Here is a 16,551-nt window from a genome sequence, read left to right on the forward strand (position 1 = left end):
CTCTCCTCTCACTATCCTACAGTCCTGTGAGCAAGAAGCTTGATCAGAGCCTACTGCACCAAGGGATATCATTTGCATTTGATGCCCCACCCACGTTTGCCTCTGGCCCCTCCCACCACTGGGATGCGGACCTCAGAAGGCTTCCTGGAAAGAAAGGCGGCCCTCTGGCTAGGAAAGGTTCCCACCCTTGCTGTGAGAGACGCACGCCCACCAAGAGAAACTCTAGGAAAGCCTTTGGTGCACAGCTGCTCTGATCTAATACAGCTGTAATTTCCATTGATGAGGGATAATCAAACCCATAATTGCCTGTTTAAATTTCCATTCAAGATTAATCTGTCCTTTCGCGGGGAGAGGAGGGGAGCGGAGCAGGGGGTGGGGGTTGTAGAGACATTTGAAAGACTTGCTTATTTCATTCAAGGAGAAGATGCCCCCCTCGCTCTGATCTGTGGGTGGTAATGGGGCTGCCCAGCTTGGCAAATAGCCTGGCAGTAGGGCAGGAGTACCCTTGAGGGCCACATTCGCCTTCTGGCCAACCTTCCAGGGGCCACATATACAACAACACATGTGAATACCTCCACTGCCCGGGGCTCCATGGGGTGGATGCGAATTGCAATCCAGCAAAATCTAGAGCAGGGTTCTTGTTGTTGTTTAGTCGTTTAGTCGTGTCCGCCTCTTCGTGACCCCCTGGACCAGAGCACGCCAGGCTCTCCTGTCTTCCACTGCCTCCCGCAGTTTCGTCAAACTCATGCTGGTAGCTTCGAGAACACTGTCCAACCATCTCGTCCTCTGTCGTCCCCTTCTCCTTGGGCCCTCCATCTTTCCCAACATCAGGGTCTTTTCCAGGGAGCCTTCTCCTGAGGTGGCCAAAGTACTGGAGCCTCAGCTTCAGGATCTGTCCTTCCAGTCAGCACTCAGGGCTGATTTCCTTCAGAATGGAGAGGTTTGATCTTCTTGCAGTCCATGGGACTCTCAAGAGTCTCCTCCAGCACCAGAATTCAAAAGCATCCATTCTTCGGCGATCAGCCTTCTTTATGGTCCAGAGAGCAGGGTTAGGCGACCCAGTTTCAGACTGAGGGCCACACTCCAAGGGCTTTGGCTCCTCTAGTTCCTATGCCAGTGATGGCCAAACTTGGCCCTCCAGCCGTTTTGGGGCTACAATTGCCATCATCCCTGACCACTGGTCCTATTAGCTAGGGATGATGGGAATTGTATTCCAAAAACAGCTGGAGGGCCAGGTTTGGCCATCACTGTCCTACGCAGACTCAGACACACCTCTCTGTCTTCCAAGAAAGCAGCGATCGTTCTCAGAATTGAAGGTTACATCCTGGCCCAGGGGAAGACACTCCAGCAAGGTGAGAAGGAAGGGCAGTGAGGGGCATGGGCTGCAGAACACTGCGAGGGCCAGGAGGAGGAGACCAGAGAGCCACATCTAGTCCCTGTTGTTCAGGGATGGGGAACCTGGAACTCTCTAGATACTGGGTTCCAGCTGTCAACTGCCCCCAGCAGCCAGCATTTCCAGTGTTTAGGGTTGATGGGGGATGGAATCCAACAACAACAACAACAACAACAACAACAACAACAACAATAATAATGTATTATTTGTACCCCGCCCATCTGGCTGGGTTTCCCCAGCCACTCTGGGTGGCTTCCACAGAGACCAAAAATACACTAAAATGTCACACATTAAAAACTTCCCTGAACAGGGCTGCCTTAAGATGTCTTCTGAATGTCAGGTAGTTGTTTATCTCTTTGACATCTCCTGGGAGGGCGTTCCACAGGGCGGGCGCCACTACCAAGAAGGCCCTCTGCCTGGTTCCCTGTAGCTTTGCTTCTCGCAATGAGGGAACCGCCAGGAGGCGCTCAGCGCTGGATCTCAGCATCCGGGCAGAACGATGGGGGTGGAGACGCTCCTTCAGGTATACTGGGCTGAGGCCGTTTAGGGCTTTCAAGGTCCCCACCAACACTTTGAATTGTGCTCGGAAACGTACTGGGAGCCAACGTAGGTCTTTCAAGACTGGTGTTATGTGGTCTCGGCGACCACCCCCAGTCACCAGTCTAGCTGCCGCATTCTGGATTAGTTGTAGTTTCCGGGTCACCTTCAAAGGTAGCCCAACGTAGAGCGCATTTCAGTAGTCCAACAATATATGGGGGAACAGATTTCCTCATTCCTGCTTCACAAAAAAAGACACAGCCGGGGCGTTGCATCTTTTTCTCTCCCACTGTTTGTTTTCTAGATACATGTAGGGCTAATGCATTCTGCTGTTTCAGTGTGGACAGCTAGTTTCTTGAACCTCAATTTTCTGCTGTCTTCAAACTGCTTTGGCAGCCATGCTAAGTGCAGAGCTTGATGACAGCCTTACGTTTCTATGTATATAGCAGTTCTTGTTCTTGTTTATGAAATTTGTATACATGTTTGCCTGTGCTAACCTTACACTTGGGTGTTGCCCTGACATAGCTGCCTATGCTAATCTCGTGTAACCCTCCGCTTTTCTGACATGTCAGTGATGTAGCAATGATATATTGATGATGCTGTGAGAACTGTATTCTGGGATATGGTGGGGAAGTTTTAAAAGTCAACGTCGCCCCATGCTCTGGGTTCACTCGCTGCTGTTTGAACCTGTTGTGCAACAATAAAGGATCTAAGTTTACTGCAGGCTTGTCCAAAGTCCGTTTTGGGGGCCTAATCCGGCCCGCCGGTTGGTTTGATACGGCCCCTGTGGCAGTTTATTTCCTGGGGTAAAATCCTTAAAAAACCCTCAAAAACTTCGACCCCCACGGCCCTTCACTTCATCAAATCTGACCCTCTTTTTTGGACACCACTGACTGCTGTTTTGCTCCAAATTGCTTGGCTGGAATTTCCTTCTTTTACTGACCGCATGGACCCGCGGGGGACTTGGACCCCGATGAGCTGGGCTGCTGAGCAGTCTCTCAACCCAGAATTTTCCTTAACACTGTGAAGGGCAGGAGCAATGCTCTCTGCTCATGGTCAAATGTTCCATCACTTATTCGAGAACATGTCGGTTGGAAGCAGAGATTAAATTTGTGGGTTGGATAATCCGCAATAAGAGAATAACTGGGCTTTTTCTTCTGAATCCATTGCAATCTTTGCACGCTGGCACTTTGGAGGGGCACACAGACATGTTTTTTCCCCTCTTTCCTTTTTTTCCTCCAGAAATGATGATTTCCATGGAAGCAGAGGAGGAGTGGGGGAGGGGCGTCAGAAATTTCTCAGAACAATGAACTCATCCGCCTCCCTGCATCTTGTTGCTGTGTAACCTCGTTAATTGAAAAAGTAATTAAAAATCAACAGTTTGTTGGTTTACTAAAAGAGAAAGGGAACAGGATTATTTTCCCGTTGAAAAAGAAATTAAAATAAAGCAAACCTCAGGCCAAAAATAAAAATAAAAAATGTTTGGGGGAGATGGAATTAAAATGTGTGTGTTCCCCCCCTCCCTTTAAAGAAAGAGGCAACATAGAAATCACTGACTGGTGGTGAGCCTGTCAGCAGTTTAAATATTCTTGTCCGCACAGTCTTCAGCACTTGCCCCTTTCTGGCGAAGAATAAGGGCATGTTCGTAATTTGCATTCTCTTATATTTCTTTATTTGCCATTTCTACAAGCGAACGCTTAACACGCAAAAATAAGCCAAGAAAGTAAATCACCGGTGCCAAAACATTCTTTAACGAGTGCCCGTCTCGGGCAAGATGCAAGTAAGCCCTACTCATGAGTAGACCCATTGACGTTAATGGGCCAAAGTTAGCCGTGCTTATTGTTGAGATGTATGGAAGTGAGAGCTGGACCATAAAGAAGGCTGATCGCTGAAGAATTGATGCTTTTGAATTATGGTGCTAGAGGAGACTCTTGAGAGTCCCATGGACTGCAAGAAGATCAAACCTCTCCATTCTGAAGGAAATCAGCCCTGAGTGCTCACTGGAAGGACAGATCCTGAAGCTGAGGCTCCAAAACTTTGGCCACCTCATGAGAAGAGAAGACTCCCTGGAAAAGACCCTGATGTTGGGAAAGATGGAGGGCAAAAGGAGAAGGGGACGACGGAGGACGAGATGGTGGGACAGTGTTCTCGAAGCCACAAACATGAGTCTGACCAAACTGCGGGAGGCAGTGGAAGACAGGAGTGCCTGGCGTGCTCTGGTCCAGGGGGTCACGAAGAGTCGGACACGACTAAATGACTAAACTACTACTACTACTACTTTTCATTCATTGGGTGGTCATATGTCCTGTATACTTTAGTTGAGATTCCTGCATTGCATGGGGTTGGACTAGATGATCCTTGAGGATCCCTTCCAAACCTTTAAATCGATGATAATCCAGCAAAGGCACCTGTGTATCCTCCCACCATAATACTCTTCCTGCAGCTGCTTGCTGGAAGGAGGAATGTGGGAGATTTGGGACTGTCATCCCCACTCTCCCCACACCCTCCGAATGCCTGGATTTCTGCAAATCCATCGAGATCTCTCCTCCACACAGTGTGCCTCTCAGATCTCCAAACTTCCCAGCTGCTACTTACATTTAGCATGGCTGGAAGGCACCGAATTGTATGCACACAGCTTGTGACATATTTGCTCCTGCTGCTTGTGTGCTTTTTGGACGAGTTCCAGGTGGAAAGAAAGCCAATTTCTACCGCTGTTGCATCTTTGGGAATGTTCAATATCCATGACCTCCCCCAAACTCACACACATACACACATCAATGTCAGGCCATTAGGGGGTTCGGTCTTTAAAGAGATACACAAAACCTACAGCGCTGGTTCTTTTAATTTCTCTCTGTAAAATAAATTTATTTGCTATGGCCTGCCGCCCCGATTGTATTGCTTGCCAACCTGCCCCCACCAGACCCTCGGGCGCCACTACCGAGAAGACCCTCTGCCTGGTTCCCTGTAACTTGGCTTCTCGCAGTGAGGAAACCGCCAGAAGGCCCTCGGCGCTGGACCTCAGCGTCCGGGCAGAACGATGGGGGTGGAGACGCTCCTTCAGGTATACTGGGCCGAGGGCGTTTAGGGCTTTAAAGGTCAGCACCAACACTTTGAATTGTGCTCGGAAATGTACTGGGAGGCAATGTAGGTCTTTCAGGACTGGTGTTATATGGTCTCAGCAGCCGCTCCCAGTCACCAGTCTGGCAGCTGCATTCTGGATTAGTTGTAGTTTCCAGGTGACCTTCAAAGGTAGCCCCACGTAGGGCGCATTTCAGTAGTCCAAGCGGGAGATAACTAGAGCATGCACCACTCTGGTGAGACAGTCCGCGGGCAGGTAGGATCTCAGCCTGCATACCAGATGGAGCTGGTAGACAGCTGCCCTGGACACAGAACTGACCTGCGCCTCCATGGACAGTTGTGAGTCAAAGATTTTATTCTGGAATCAGTGGGAGATATTAAGACGGGTGGTTTGACACTGTATAAGGCAGCCTCCCTGTTTTGGAAAAGGTAAAATGTAAAGGTAAAGGGACCCCTGACCTTTAGGTCCAGTCGTGGCCGACTCTGGGATTGCGGCACCTAACCCTAACCCTAACCCCCGGAATGTCTGCCTTATATACATTATTTACACAATGGGACCCATGTGATTGGCTCATTTCAGGATTCACCCGTAGGCCAATCAGGTTGTGGATTCACCTCCACCTGGAGCTGGATTGGGTGGCTCCTGTGGACCAATCAAACTGCTGCATTCTGGATCCTATTGTTCTAGGGCCAATCAGACTGCTGCATTCTGAATCCTATTGTTCTAGGATCAATCATACTGCTGCATTTTGGATCCTATTCAACTCAGTACATAACACTAACCCTCACTGGGTAGAGGAAAGGATGCAGTTGGCGCTGTGGTCTAAAACACTTGAGCCTCTTGGGCTTGCCGATCGGAAGGTCGGCGGTTCGAATCCTCCACCCAAATAATGTGTACTAATATGCATATAAAGGGACGCTGTTGGCGCTATGGGTTAAACCATAGAGCCTAGGGCTTGCTGATCAGAAGGTCGGCTGTTCGAATCCCCGCGACGGGGTGAGCTCCCGTTGCTCTGTCCCAGTTCCTGCCAACCTAGCAGTTCGAAAGCACACCAGTGCAAGTAGATAAATAGGTACCACTGTGGCGGGAAGGTAAACAGCGTTTCTGTGTGCTCTGGTTTTCATCACGGTATCCCGTTGCGCCAGAAGCGGTTTAGTCCTGCTGGCCACACAACCCAGAAAAGCTGTCTGTGGACAAACGCCGGCTCCCTCGGCCTGAAAGCGAGATGAGCGCCGCAACCCCATAGTCACCTTCGACTGGACTTAACCGTCCAGGAGTCCTTTACCTTTTTACCTTACTGGGTACAGGATCCCAAGCATTGGAAAAGGACTCAGGCATCACACACACACCCCCAAAAAAACCTCACAACATCATGTTCTTATGAGCCACAGTTTCTTTTAAAAGATACCTCCTTCCTGGCCCTACAAAACTTCCGCGTCAGGGAACATAAATTCCTCCTAGACCAGCTGCTGAAAACAAAAGCTGCACCTTCCTCCCTTCCCTGCATCTCAGCTCCTGGGGAGGCGATGTCTGAACTTCTGACATCGTGAGCGGCTAATGAGTGACGCGCCAGCCTCTCACCTGAGCTGCTCATCTGTCAATCCATGGCGCTGTCCGAAGGCATCAAGCGGACGGCGATGGCAGCCCGAGCAGGCAGCAGCGTCGCCCGCACAGCGGGACCCGTCTCCGAGCATCTCAAAGATCATACCACGGAAGACTGGATAAAACGGTCAGGAAGGGGAAGACAGGCGTTGGCAAAGCATTTCCTCGCTTATACCCAGAACGTAAATGTGGAGATTGGGGTGGGGTGGGGCCTTCTTTTCAAAGCCTGATAAGCAAGCGGCAGGAAACAGGAAGCAGTGGAGATGGGGAACAGATAGGGATGGTATCACCAAAAAGGTCTGACCCGAAGTCTCCAGGTGAGCCTGCCAGGTGGAAGACTTCAATCTCTAGGTGGGGCTGGTTGGATGTAGCAGGGGTCAGCAAACTTTTCCAGCAGGGGGCCGGTCCATTGTCCCTCAGACCTTGTGGAGGGCCGGACAAGATTTGGGGGGGGGGGAATGAATGAATTCCTAAGCCCCACAAATAACCCAGAGATGCATTTTAAATAAAAGGACCCATTCTACTCATGTAAAAACACCAGGCAGGCCCCACAAATACCCCAGAGATGCATTTTTCCTCACCAAAAGTCCCCATATGATTTCTTGTTCACAAGACACATCATATGGGGACTTCCGGGGAGGAAAAATGGCAGGTGTTGAGGCTGCCACTGCCACATTTCCCAGCAACAGATTTGCCAACCTGGGCACATTCCGGGGACAGAATTTGTCCAGGGACAGATTTGCAAATCCGGGGACGTCTGGTAACCCTATTCTATTGTACTTTACTGAAGCTTTGGAGCCAAACTTCTGCTTGCATCTGCCAGGCTGTGCCACAATCAACAGATTGAGGTTGAATCTTGACAAGACAGAAGTACTGTTTTGGGGGGACAGGAGGCGGGCAGGTGTGGAGGATTCCCTGGTCCTGAATGGGGTAACTGTGCCCCTGAAGGACCAGGTGCGCAGCCTGGGAGTCATTTTGGACTCACAGCTGTCCATGGAGGCACAGGTCAAATCTGTGCCCAGGGCAGCTGTTTACCAGCTCCATCTGGTACGCAGTCTGAGACCCTGCCTGCCCGTGGACTGTCTGGCCAGAGTGGTGCATGCTCTGGTTATCTCCTGCCTGGACTACTGCAATGCGCTCTAAATGGGGCTACCTTTGAAGGTCACCTGGAAACTACAACTAATCCAGAACGCGGCAGCTAGACTGGTGACTGGGAGTGGCCGCCGAGACCACATAACACTGGTTTTGAAAGACCTACATTGGCTTCTGGGACGTTTCCGAGCACAATTCAAAGTGTCGGTGCTGACCTTTAAAGCCCTAAACGGCCTTGGTCCAGTATATCTGAAGGAGCGTCTCCACCCCCATTGTTCTACCCGGACACTGAGGTCCAGCACCGAGGGCCTTCTGGCAGTTCCCTCACTGCGAGAAGCCAAGTTACAGGGAACCAGGCAGAGGGCCTTCTCGGTGGTGGCACCCACCCTGTGGAACACCCTCCCACCAGATGTCAAAGAGAACAACAACCACCAGACTTTTAGAAGACATCTGAAGGCAGCCCTGCTTAGGGAAGCTTTTAATGTTTGATGTATTACAGTATTTTAATATTTGGTTGGAAGCTGTCCATTATTATTATTATGTGGGGACTTCCAGCGAGGAAAAATGGCGGGTGCAGAGGCTGCCGCTGCCACATTTCCCAGGGACAGATTTGCAAATCTGGGGACATTCCGGGGACAGAATTTGTCTGGGGACAGATCTGCAAATCCTGGGACTGTCCCCGGGAACTGGGGACGTACGGTAACCCTATTCTATTTTATTTTATTGAAGCTTTGGAGCCAAACTTCTGCCTGCATCTGCCAGGCTGTGCCACAATCTGGGTGTGAATGCACAGGACCCAGTCCAGGGATTCTGAAAGGACTGTGCCATATTTCATCCCTGTAATAAGGCAGAGGGAGAAAAAGCGGCTGCTTGCTGATTTTCCCAAAGGCTTTTGTTCCTGCCTTAGGATTTACAGCTTTCTAGGCCTGGGTGGAGAATTACAGTTCAAAAGGATTGCACAGCCTGCAGTTTCGCGTGCGTGTGTCTCTGATAGCAAGAAAACAGGCAGGATATACAGCCTTCATTGTGGAAGGTGGACGAAGCACTCAGTCAGCCTCGGGCAGAGGCAACCTATTTTCACAGGCAGCCAGGAGACACCTAGCGGCAGACCTACGATTTGGGGGCCATGAAGCTTGAACTGTGTTGGGAGGTGTAGCAGAAGAAAATTGGGGCTGGATTTTGCAGCCCTGTTGCCCAAAGGACTCCGACTCCTCAAAGTCCATGATTGGACAGAGGTGAATGGATGGAGGCAGGAACCAGTATGGAGAGACTGTTGATGCCCTATTGCGATAAACAAAGCCAGGAAACTATTCGGTGGCTCGTAGAGTGGCAGCGCTGGGGGGGAGTCGGGTAATCGACCACCCCACCATTCAGTTCAGCAAGGTGGCCCTCTACCAAGACGATGGCGTGCATCTTTCTGGTGCGGGAAATGACGTGTGGTTGGCTGATACGATTTCTGGCATTAGGGATTGGTTGCAGGTTTGAGGGTACAGTGGTACCTCGGGTTAAGTACTTAATTCATTCCGGAGGTCTGTTCTTAACCTGAAACTGTTCTTAACCTGAAACACCACTTTAGCTAATGGGGCCTCCTGCTGCCACTGCACAATTTCTGTTCTCATCCTGAAGCAAAGTTCTTAACCCAAGGTACTATTTCTGGGTTAGTGGAGTCTGTAACCTGAAGCGTATGTAACCTGAAGCGTATGTAACCCGAGGTACCACTGTATTGGCGGTGAGCCTTTTGCTCAAGTGGCAGTTAGACATTGGTTTAGTTCTGTAGATGGAAGAGAGGAGGTAGCGCCATCACCTGCCCCGCATATTGAAGGGTAGTCCATTAAAGGATTCTGGGGGTGTGGCCCTGTCCAAAGTCTAGGGAGGTTAGGGCCTAAGGCACACCTCCTATCGGTGACCCCGGGGGAGTTCCTAGTTGATGTGCATCAGCAGGACTCCCCCTACTGGTGGTTAACCCTTCCCGGACTTCAAGCAGATGGGCTGGAGTCAGATATAGTCATTTCGGACCAATGCCTAAGCCAATACCGCTCATCACCTGTAACCAATAAAGTTGTGGCCTTTTTTAGCCCATTAACCTTAATAATTGTGTCATGTGTCATTATTTCCACCTGGGGGGTCGGGAACTCGCCACACAAACACTGGCCTGCAAGCGCTCCAGTTGGAGAACAGCCTTTACCTTTTTTTTTTTTTAAAGATATTTATTGAAGTTTTACAAAAACATAAATTTACAAAATGAAAAACGGTCATATAAAAAGAAAAAGATACAAAAAAAAACATAGAAAAATACATGAAAAAGAAAAAAGAAGAATAAAAATACAAAACACAGAAGACAAATAGCTAAAAAAGAATTAAAAACAAATCCATTTTTTGTAACTTTAAACTCATTATCTTATTTCCTTGGCCTCCTCACACCTCCCCTTTTTGTATTCCCATTTAAATAATCAAATCAGCAAATCCTTACCCTCTTTCGTTTATCTTAACTCTGTATCTTAACATATTATAACTCTATATTTTCATCCATTATCAATTCAATTTTGCATATTCTTATTAACTTTGTTGCTAATGCCACTTATTTTCAATCCAACATCATTTTAACATTCATTAATTTTACAGTATTTCTGAAGATAGTCTTTAAATTTCTTCCAGTCTTCTTCCACCAACTCTTCTCCCAGGTCTCGGATTCTGCCAGTCATTTCCGCCAATTCCATATAGTCCATCACCTTCATCTGCCACTCTTCCAGGGTGGGTAACTCTTGTGTCTTCCAATACTTTGCAATAAGTATTCTTGCTGCTGTTGTTGCATACATAAAGAAAGTTCTATCCTTCTTTGACACCAATTGGCCGACTACGCCCAGGAGAAAGGCCTCTGGTTTCTTCAGGAAGGTATATTTAAATACCTTTTTCATTTCATTATAGATCATCTCTCAGAAAGCCTTAATCTTTGGGCACGTCCACCAAAGGTGAAAGAATGTACCTTCATTTTCTTTACATTTCCAACATTTATTATCGGGCAAATGATATAGGAGAACAGCCTTTACCAAAGGTGTCATGGGCTTTGAAGATGCTCAAACTCAGGATGCAAGGGAGAAATGTGCTAAGAGGAAGAAACACTTGGCAAACCCTCACTGTGATCAACTTCCGCCCGGAAACCTATGTCCCCACTGTAGAAGGATGTGTGGATCCAGAATTGGCCTCCACAGTCCCTTACGGACTCGCTGTTAAGACCGTGTTTATGGAAGACAATCTTACTCGGCTACGAGGGATCGCCAAAGAAGGAGAAGACAACTACCAGCTTCCCCCCAACCACTTTCTTGGGGAAACCCAGGCAATTTAATAAAAAGGGATGTTCTCATTGCTCACTCATAGACTCGCCAGCACAGATAACAAAGGGCATCCTGATCAAATTTGCAGATGACACCAAACTGGGAGGGGTGGCTAACACCCCAGAGGACAGGATCACACTTCAAAACGACCTTGACAGATTAGAGAACTGGGCCAAAACAAACAAGATGAATTTTAACAGGGAGAAATGTAAAGTATTGCACTTGGGCAAAAAAAATGAGAGGCACAAATACAAGATGGGTGACACCTGGCTTGAGAGCAGTACATGTGAAAAGGATCTGGGAGTCTTGGTTGACCACAAACTTGACATGAGCCAACAGTGTGACGCAGCAGCTAAAAAAAGCCAATGCAATTCTGGGCTGCATCAATAGGAGTATAGCATCTAGATCAAGGGAAGTAATAGTGCCACTGCATTCTGCTCTGGTCAGACCTCACCTGGAGTACTGTGTCCAGTTCTGGGCACCACAGTTCAAGAAGGACACTGACAAACTGGAACGTGTCCAGAGGAGGGCAACCAAAATGGTCAAAGGCCTGGAAACGATGCCTTATGAGGAACGGCTAAGGGAGCTGGGCATGTTTAGCCTGGAGAAGAGGAGGTTAAGGGGTGATATGATAGCCATGTTCAAATATATAAAAGGATGTCACATAGAGGAGGGAGAAAGGTTGTTTTCTGCTGCTCCAGAGAAGTGGACACGGAGCAATGGATCCAAACTACAAGAAAGAAGATTCCACCTAAACATTAGGAAGAACTTCCTGACAGTAAGAGCTGTTCGACAGTGGAATTTGCTGCCAAGGAGTGTGGTGGAGTCTCCTTCTTTGGAGGTCTTTAAGCAGAGGCTTGGCAACCATATGTCAGGAGTGCTCTGATGGTGTTTCCTGCTTGGCAGGGGGTTGGACTCGATGGCCCTTGTGGTCTCTTCCAACTCTATGATTCTATGATTCTATGATTCTATGAAACTGTAATAATGAGAGGGTCGCCATCCTGCTTCAGTAAGTAAATAGATAAATTATTTGACTTGCCAGCACAGATAACAAAGCTGTAGTTGTGCAATAAAAAAGTGTTGTTGTTGTTGTTATTTCTTACCTTGTTGTAGTTCATCAGCAACTCTGATGAACAATTGTTAATTGATTAATAATTGTCCACTGGACTCATCGATGAAGAAAATGAACTGTTATCCCTTACTGTAAATTCATATAATTATTATTATGTATTGTTATTATTCATCAGAGTCACCAATGAAGGGGGGAAATTGCTATTATCATTATTAATAATTAATAATTGCCCATTAGACTCAGTAATTAAAAAAATGAACTGTTATCCATCACTATAAATTACTACAATAGTAATTTATTAGTGGCAGTAGTAGTATTCATTGGACTAAGCAATGAAGAAAATAAACTGTGATCATTATAAATTAACAGGATAGTTGCCAGTTAGACTGCCCAATGGAGAAAATGAACTGTTCTCCATCACTGTAAATTAAAATAACATTATTATTATTACTACTACTATTATCACTGGGCACACCAATGAAGACACCACATGCCCAGACACTGAGGTCCAGCTCCGAGGGCCTTCTGGTGGTTCCCTCCCTGCGAGAAGCAAAGTTACAGGGAACCAGGCAGAGGGCCTTATCGGTAGTGGTGCTCTCCCTGTGGAACACCCTCCCATCAGATGTCAAGGAAATAAACAACTACAGTGGACTTTCGGGTTGTGAACGTGATCCATACAGGATGCACGTTTGCAACCCGCATCTTGCACATGCGGGGGTTGCGATTCGGCGCTTCTGCGCATGCGCAACCGCCGAAACTCGGAAGTAACCCATTCCAGTACTCCCGGGTTTTGGCGGTCCGCAACCCGAAAAAACTCAGCCTGAAGCGGCTTTAACCCGAGGTATGACTGTATCTGACTTTTAGAAGACATCTGAAGGCAGCTCTGTTAAGGGAAGCTTTTAATGTTTGATGTTACAGTGGTACCTTGGGTTAAGTACTTAATTCGTTCCGGAGGTCCGTTCTTAACCTGAAACTGTTCTTAACCTGAAGCACCACTTTAGCTAATGGGGCCTCCTGCTGCCGCTGCGCCGCTGCCGCACAATTTCTGTTCTCATCCTGAAGCAAAGTTCTTAACCCGAGATAATATTTCTGGGTTAGCAGAGTCTGTAACCTGAAGCGTATGTAACCTGAAGCGTATGTAACCGGAGGTACCACTGTATGTTTTTGTGTGTGTGTGTGTTGGAATCTGCCCAGAGTGGTTGGGGCAACTCAGTCAAAAGGGTGGGGTACAAAAAAACAAAACAAAACAAAAAATAGCTGCTGCTGTCATTAAAAAGGAGAGTTTGGGGAGACTGGCATCAGCTCATTCCTATATCCGTCAGGTGAAGCCAGCCCTCTCCCTACCTGCCTGCCCTCCCAAATCTTCCTCCCTCATCATCCAAGGCAAGAAGACACGGTAGTATCCAGATGGCACAACCCCCCCGCCCCCCCCCTCCTAAAACTCAGCTCTGCACAGCCGATTAAATTCCTCTTGTTGTAATTAAGGGAGACACAATTAGCTGTCAGGGAGGGCACTCATCTGTTTTATGTTGCAATCTCCTCAACAGGGCCTGGTTGTTCGAAGAGATTGTCAGTTTCCGAAAAGAATTTCATTACTTACCCTGGTCTCCATGTCAGGCGGTGAAATATGAAAAGAGAGAGAGAGAGAGAAATAAAGAGGGGCACTAGCAGCCTTGCAAACAGCCAGCTGAGAGAAGGGGGGGTGCAATTCTCGCTGAATGCACCTAGCCGATATTACAAAAGTAATGTACTCTGAAAATGAATGCATTTTGGAACATTTCGGGAGAAAAGTAATTTGTCTGCTAAGTAATAACTGCATGTCCATGAATTTAGTGATTTCTCCAATATGCCTTCTGTAAGACTGGTTATGCCTTTGCTTTGGTGTGTGTGTGTGAGAGAGATTGTTTGGGTCGGTATTCACTCCCCACTGTCTCAAAGCACTTTTTAAAAAAAAATTGATGGAGGGTTTTCTTTTGTCCCCATGTTGATTCCGCAGCAAAAATTAATAATTATCTGACTGAAAGAGAATCTGTGTTCTGAAATATCCCAGCTTGACAGGGAATGCTTGGAACAGGCAAGGATGGGGGCAAATAAACAAATAATACGTAGCGCGAGGGGGGAGAGAGAGAGAAGAAAAAGGAGGTCATGTGAAATATACTCAGAGTCACAAAGTGATTTTTTTATTCAGCTCATAGTGGTGAGGAGGAATGAATGTCCCCTCAAAGTATCTGCTTTATATACATTATTTACACAATGGGCTGCACATGATTGGCTAATTCCAGAATTCTACTGTAAGCCAATCAGGTTGTGGATTCACTTCTATCTGAAGCATGATTGGGTGGTTCCTGCCAACCAATCATACTGCTGCATTGTTCTAGGACCAATCAGACTGCTGCATTCTGAATCCTATTGTTCTAGGACCAATCAGACTGCTGCCTTTTGGATCCTATTGTTCTAGGACCAATCAGACTGCTGCAGTTTGGATCCTATTCAACTCAGTACATAACATCATCTATAAATGAGGAATCTGTGCTTTGCCTTGAAAGCTACAGACTCGAAAACTACTTGCCAAAGCCACAGAAGACACAGCTAGCAAATTGAGATCAAGAAGCAATTGTTCTTCCCGTGAACGATGGGGGTCTCATGGATTTCCGTGCGTTTCTGCTGTCGGAGATCAAGTGGGGAGAAGCATGACTCTCCAGGAAATGTCAGTTTCCTTTCCACCGGGATGTTGCAAACTCTTACCAAGAACAGGAAGAACAGTGTGCAAGGCCAGCTCCAGGCATTTTGCTGCCGGAAGAGAAAATAAAGTTTGGGGGCATGATGGGGGCATATAAAATTGCACATTGAATAGACCATTTGGCAGTTTTAATTGTGATGTTTACCTTCTTATTTGAGTCGTCACATCAGTGTTTTACAGATTGCAATGCTTTTACTGATGATTTGTTAATTTGTTGGCATCCATTTGTCTATATTGGAATGCGGGTGGTGCTGTGGGTTAAACTACAGAGCCTAGGACTTGCTGATCAGAAGGTCGGTGGTTCGAATCCCCCCGACAGGGTGAGCTCCCGTTGCTCGGTCCCTGCTCCTGCCAACCTAGGAGTTCGAAAGCACGTCAAAGTGCAAGTAGATAAATAGGTACCACTCCAGCGGGAAGGTAAACGGCGTTTCCGTGCGCTGCTCTGGTTCGCCAGAAGCGGCTTCGTCATGCTGGCCACATGACCCGGAAGCTCCCTTGGCCAATAAAGCGAGATGAGCGCCGCAACCCCAGAGTCAGCCACGACTGGACCTAATGGTCAGGGGTCCCTTTACCTTTTTAGCTGTCTATATCAGGGGTCAGGAAACTTTTTCAGCAGGGGGCCGGTCCACTGTCCCTCAGACCTTGTGGGGGGCCGGACTATATATTTTTTTGGGGGGGGTGAACGAATTCCTATGCCCCACAAATAACCCAGAGATGCATTTTAAATAAAAGCACACACTCTACTCACGTAAAAACACCAGGCAGGTCCCACTAATATGGAAATGATCCATAACAAATTGGGGGGGGGGATGTTTAAAAGTACCCCCAAAAAAAAAAAACCCAGGGTCCTTTCTTTTGGGAATAATTCAGACTGAAATTCCCAGGTGTCCAAAAAAGGTTATTTATATATGCCACTGTTGTGGCCTGTGTTTCGTTAGCCCAAAAATGGAAAACAAGCAAGGACCAAAGAAGAATGACAACTTAAGTTTGACAGAATATGCGCAGCTTGCAGACTTCATACATAGAAAACAAGAGAACAAGAAGAACATACGTTTAGAGAAGATTGGAAAACGTTTATTGAATATATGGAAAATAACTGTGTACAGCTGAGAACGCCGGCAGCATTAAGATACATTCAACAGTGTAAATAAGTTATGATGGATGTAATCATGGGAAACTGAATGGTATAGTTTCTGTAAAATATGCAGGGATTTGTGATTTGCAAAATGAACCATGGAAAGAGAAGGAGGGAAGTCATTGATATTTTAAGGTTGTTTAAATGAGTATTCTGAAATGAGTGCTTTAAATTGTAAAACAGAAAATTTAATTTTAAAAAGTGTGTGTGTGTTTGTGTGTGTATCTTGGTTGCCCAACTCTGCACACTTTCCAGCTTGTCGATACCCTTCTTAAATTGTGCCGCCCAGAACAGTTGCTTGGGAGACACAGAAGCGGAGAGTGTCGTTCCTGTGCTGAGGTCCAGCTTCGGGGTTTCCCAGAAAAGGCATCTGGTTGGCAACAGTGAGAAGAGGGTGATGGACTAGATGAGCCCGTGGCTGAATCCAGCAGGCAAATCCTTACATTCAGGGCTTTGTAAATTAAGACGAGGACCTTGAACCTGGCTTGCTAGTAGATGGGCAGCCAATGGTGTCTCGTGTCCATGTCAATGAGCCCCCATCAGCAGCCTGGCCACTGCATTCTGTCCCC

The 16,551-nt window shown here is 47.3% G+C and overlaps 1 long non-coding RNA gene across 1 annotated transcript in view; it reads right to left on the bottom strand.

Moving 5' to 3' along the window:
* The window catches only part of LOC310753654, a 318,231-nt gene that overhangs the window by 178,445 nt on the left and 123,235 nt on the right, over positions 1-16,551 (bottom strand). The window contains exon 2 of the long non-coding RNA XR_014543427.1: positions 13,032-13,234. This is a non-coding gene — a long non-coding RNA (uncharacterized lncRNA). The remainder of the gene's footprint in view (positions 1-13,031; positions 13,235-16,551) is intronic.

Source organism: Podarcis filfolensis (assembly GCF_964270895.1).
Source record: "Podarcis filfolensis genome assembly, chromosome: 18".
Classification (NCBI taxonomy): domain Eukaryota; kingdom Metazoa; phylum Chordata; class Lepidosauria; order Squamata; family Lacertidae; genus Podarcis; species Podarcis filfolensis.